General features: G+C 39.5%; 1 pseudogene; it reads right to left on the bottom strand.

Annotated features, from left to right (window-relative positions):
• Positions 1 to 306: 306 nt before the first annotated feature.
• Positions 307 to 5452, bottom strand: LOC128317193 (uncharacterized; annotated as a pseudogene).
• Positions 5453 to 5762: the final 310 nt, after the last annotated feature.

Genomic DNA, 5762 nt, shown 5'->3' with positions numbered 1-5762 from the left:
GCAAAGTGGCCCTTGACATGATAGGCAGTGTTAGGCTGAAGATTGTGCAAGAAAGCTTTAAATGATGGTTGTTCCACCACACTAAAGGGTTGGAGACTCACAAAATTCAACACTGCATGATCAACATTCTTCTGTGTGACTAGCTTAGTTTCTCCCAACGTCAACTGTCTGGAGGTTGAAGGAGCCTCCTCGCTCTCCATTTCTCTTTACCTTGGCGCTGTTAGGGCAGTATATCTCTGCAAGTGGCTACCATGCTTTCTCTGCCAAAAGGAAACATTCAAAAAATGAACTACATATCCAGAGATCAGTCTCCCTCCCTTTGACAAATAAAAGAAATATTTCATGTGGTTTTAGCGCGTCATAGATGTAAGCAACAGAGTACAATATTTTCAGCATAGGCTTAGATCACAGTCTTTGGAAGATGAACATTTGAAAAAATAACAATCTCGGTTAATAAGGAGCACTCCACTCCAGCTGCCAACTGTTTAAGCATTATACGCTGCATGCAAAACTAGGTCAAAATAGAATTTATATTCCAACATAAAGTATTAACATTGATTGATTGTCATTTCATAATACCGGAGCACTCAGCTACAAAAACTGCAAACTTCGGTAAAAACAACTAACTTAACATACACAATGAAACCATTTTCTGCAAGATACTGTTAGATTACTCAATTAAAAATGACCACCAGAATGAAAATGGCTTTCCTCTACGTGTTTCCTTAGATTTGAAGGAGAATTCTTGTAAGAAGAAATTTTGCAGGGCCGAGGCAGGCAGAGAAGGCAACTGAAAATGAAGGACTCTTTCTTCTTTTCAAAGACTTCAAAAAAATTGCACAAATAAGGCCACGGGTGTTGTGGCAAGTTAGAGTCAGGAGTTTCTTCATTTATGAAGGCACTGGCACTCTCAAAATGTTATGCTGTTGCACTAACGCTGAACTGTATTCTAAGTAGATACCACCAAGCAGCAACCAAAACAAGTTCAAAACAGAGTGCGCACTGTACCCTGATTGGTGGCTTGCCGTGTGCTCGACCAGTTTTTATCCACTCGTAAATAAAAAGGAACGACTGATTTCGCAAAATGTAGTTGAGTAAAAAGTAAGATATTTGACTTTGCAATGTAGTGAAGTTAAAGTAAAAAGTCTCCCCAAATGGAAATACTTCAGTAAAGTACAGATATGCAAAAAAGCTAAACGAATTACATTTACTTGGTTACTGTCCACCACTGCTTTGCATACTCAGAATCAGGAAATATTGCTTTAAAAACTGCATGGATCTCATCATTTGATTTGTAGGAAGGGTGCTGATTTATAGTGTGAGGAACCCACAGCAGTTTTTCTGGTGGTGCAAAGCTAACAAGCGAAGAAGCCTGTTATGCAGTTGTGTTTGCTTTAGTGTTCACCTGATGAGAAGAGCTGCTACTAGCGGCAACATAGGAATCCATTGACAGAACACTATTCTGACTAGCAGCGTTGCGCTGGGGCTTCTTATATTTACTATGAGATTCAACTGCCTTAATCCCCATTGTACCCAATTTAAAAGTCTTGCGGCATAAATTGCACTCGGCTTCATTGCCGTCATTAGTTGATGCCAACCATCTCCGAAACCACTCATCTTCGAGCCACTGAGAGTTGAATTTGCAAATCAAGCCAAATTCACTCACAAACTGTAAGCTAAGTGACACACCCTTCCCCGCTCACCTCTGGTGAAGCACGCAGAATGTCACATACGTAAACAAGACTATGTCACAACGTTGAGTTGTGACTCGGCCTAAACGGCTATATTTTTCGATCAGATTTAAGACCTCATCTCAAAGTTTAATGCCTTGCAGAAAATAATATGCATATTTAGGACATTTTTAATGACCCACGGGAACCCTGTGTCTGCTCCCTGGCCTTGGCTCTGGATGGTCACCGATTAAATAGGCCTGTTCTGAGACTATGAGCTATGCTGCAAGAAATGAGAGCAGCACCTTCCTGAGTGGGATGGATACCGTCCCACCCTAACAGGCCAGCCTTGCCCTCAAACTACTCCAATTATCTATAAAGTCCACACTGTTTTCGGAGTGCCACCTGGACATCCAACAGTTCAGCAACTATAACCTGCTGTAAGCTACGTCGTATTGGGTTGGGGCCAGAGCACATTACTGCATCAGACATTGCCTTTGCTAATTTACACCCCTACAATGTTACTCTTATACACCTTCGTCAGTAAGAGGTTATTATCATTAGCTCCTACATGAAAAACTATCTTTGAAAACCTGTGCTTGCCTAAGACCCTAAGATTATCTGCTATGTCCAGCGCACTGGCTCCCAGTATACACCTAACTAAAGCTGCTGGTGCCCCTAAATACCTAGTTAATTTCACTTGCCTTAAGATAGAGTCTCCTGTAAGCATAGCTCTTTCAGGTTTCTCAGCAGGTGCTTCACTGAGGAGAGCAAACCTGTTGGACACATGAAGTGGAGAGGAGTGGTGGTCCTGTGGGTGAGCCTCAGCATTGGCTTTGTGATTATGCGGCTGAGTCGTCACCCATTCGCCCCACTGTGAGGGCTCTAATGCCAGAGTTGGGGTATTGCTAACTCTGCTTAAGGCATCTAGACTTTCCCCTATAGAAACTACACTGCTCTCACTCTCATTAGACTAGAGCCTGGGTGCGCACCTCTAATGCTGCAATATTCTCCGTCAGAGAGCTAACTAACATACACTTAGCACAAATAAAGCTATTACTAACGACAGAGGAAGAATGACTAAACTCAGCACACTTAACAATCTGGATGTTTGCCATGTTGAGTGTTTAACGTACCCTTAGTCATAGATTTGTTGAGATTATTTTCAGTGGATGGCCTCCACTTGCTGTCTTTAGACAAAAAACGAAAGCGTTCCTCGAAAAAAATGAAAAAGAAGGGAAAGTGAAGGGAAAGTGAAAAATACAACAGATGAAAACAATAACAAAAAAATAATTGATGAAAAAGAAAGAAACAGTATAGTTTAAATGCCGACACAGGCAAGAGACTCCCAGCAAATGATTCAAAAACAGGAGCTTTGTGCAAACAATCCAAAACACTGAGCATGAGAGAGAGGAATACCCTGTACATTTCATATCTTTGGTTTGACAGATCTAGGTCAAAGGTTATCATCAATCCTATGTTTGTTGACAGGTGTAGGTTAAAGATCATCACGGTTGTTATGTATATGTCAAACGTTAATGATGAAATGTTTTATTTTAAAATCTTAATGTGTTTTTAATGTTTTGAAGTGTGTAAGGGAATGTTTTCCCACATATACACACACACACACACACACACACACACAGACAAGCACACACACAAGCACACACACACCCTCCCACAATACACACCCACCCATCCGCACACCCTGGATGTTAAAAACATATGTGTAAGGGGGACACACACACGTAACTTCCATTTGCCCGAGTTTCCCACCATAAATAGGTGGAAATGAATGTCAATCACACCCCACCCCAAACAAAAAACACACACACAGACAATCACACACCCTCCCACAACACACACACACACACACACACACACACACCCCGATGTTAAAAACATATGCTTAAATGAAGACTGAGTTCACCTCTGCTCTCCAAAAAATTGTTGAACTGAGAGTCAACGAGCAAAGTCTTTTGACTAATCATCTTCCTGCTGATGTAGAAGTTGTTTTTCAATCAGAAATGTTCATGAACACCATGCAAGATTTACAAGATTTATAAAAAGTTGGGATTCTTTGTGCAATGTGAATACCGTGTGTCCTTTGGACACTTATGTGCAACAAGTTTTATCCGCCATGTTTGTTGAACCTTTTGAATGCAAAACTAGTCATGTATTATGCATCTTAATCTATGTATCTGGTACGTGTGTTTTAAATTGTCTATAAAGGAAAATGTTGATATAGCTAAAGTCTTTGATTACCTGATTGAATATTTAATGAATAAAAATCTAAACCTTACTCATGTCATTAGTCTTCTGAAATAAAATGCATAATCTATACCTACATTTGATCATTATTGTTCTGGTACTCCAAAATGACTGAACAATTGATGAAGAATATATATTATACGCTATCAGACCCAGGGTTGTATAGTGGTATTGAGAGTTTGCAAAGAGCTATTGTTGAGAAAATAGGTAAAAGAGTTAATGATGCTGAGATTAAAAAAAACTGGTCATCAGAGCACGATGTGTACAGTCTACATAAACCAGTATATATAACCAGTACAAAGTGGTAAAGAACATCAATAAACAATGGCAAGCTGATTTAGTTGATATGAGTATCGTGTCAGAGAGTAACGACAACGTGTATAGATAACGTTGATAACGTGTAAAGATATTTTATCCAAATTTGCATGGGTATGTGTGATATGAAACTAGTTACCTCAGTTCTGGTCTTAAGTTTTTGATTCCATTTTAAAGGAAGGTAGAGTCCCCATAAAACTACAAACTGACCAAGGGAAGGAGTTTTTTAACAAACATTTTCAAAGTGTAATTAAAAAACACAACATTGTTCACTTTGCTATGGGTATGGGGCAAAAAGCAGCGGTGTGTGAAAGGTTCAGTAGAACGCTAAACACCAGGATGTGGAAATATTTTACAGCTTTTTACACGCTGTATAGGCTTTTACAAGCCCGTCAAGGTCAACGAAGCCAATTCCTTCAGTGTATTTTAAACTCTCTATAGCCTATTTTCATCGAAAATAAAGAAACTAAAATTCAAGTTTAAAGTCAGTGATGTTAGAATTTTCCATTTAAAAAGACAGTTTGAAAAAGGTTACGAGCAATATTTTACTTGTATGTTACTGATGAATATTTTACAATTTCCGAACAGATACTGAGAGACCCACTGGTTTATAAATTACAAGACTATGATGGTGAAAAAATTGAGGGAACATTTTATGAATCTGAGTTACGAAAGACTAGAAAGGGGTAAAAGATCCTATCTCCCTATACCTAACTGTCAATAAACAAATCAACATTGTGTTTTAAGCATGAGCATGCATTTGGTTCAGCACTTGCCTGTGGTCGTCACAGTTATGTAGAGTACAATTCTGATTGTTACATAATTTCTCAAAATTGGTTATCGCTTAATCATATAATTGCTTACAATAAAAATCAATCAACAACAATCAACATAATCAGAATAAAGGCAAAGTACAAGTCTTTCTTCAGATAACTTCTTCAACCCAGATACTTTGTGTATCGTAGAGGGTCACGCTTGGGGAGAGGTTAGACTAGCACTTACACCCAGGGCATGGCTCATCACATAGCTACTACTTCTTCGTCCTCACTGGAGGAACTGGAATCCTCTTCTTCCTTCCCTTGCTCTGGAATCCAATCTGGATTAGGGGGCCAGTCCGGAGTACAGTCTGGACTAGTGCCAGCAGACTCACTTGCCAGTCCATCATCATCAAGCATAGGTTTGTTCATCAGAGCCATCTTTTTAACAGTTGCTCGAACAAGAAAAGATCTTAATATGGGCACAACACAGCAAAACAGTAGTCCTGCACCAACCACTACAATTGCTATAATAACTCCCACTTTTGTCAGTATAGCTCCCCAGTGTCCAAACTGTGAAAACCAATCCCAAGAATGCTAATTTCTCCATGCGTTTCCAGCTACTTCATGCCTTCACTTTTTACTACTTCAGTAAATGCTCTCTCAGGGGCAGTGTTGTTAGGGATAAAAGTACAACATTGTTCTCCAAACATAACACACTCCTCCTTTTTCTGCCAACAACCAGTCCAAT

Source organism: Pangasianodon hypophthalmus, chromosome 22 (assembly GCF_027358585.1).
Source record: "Pangasianodon hypophthalmus isolate fPanHyp1 chromosome 22, fPanHyp1.pri, whole genome shotgun sequence".
NCBI lineage: Eukaryota > Metazoa > Chordata > Actinopteri > Siluriformes > Pangasiidae > Pangasianodon > Pangasianodon hypophthalmus.
This window is presented reverse-complemented; position numbering and strand designations above follow the sequence as displayed.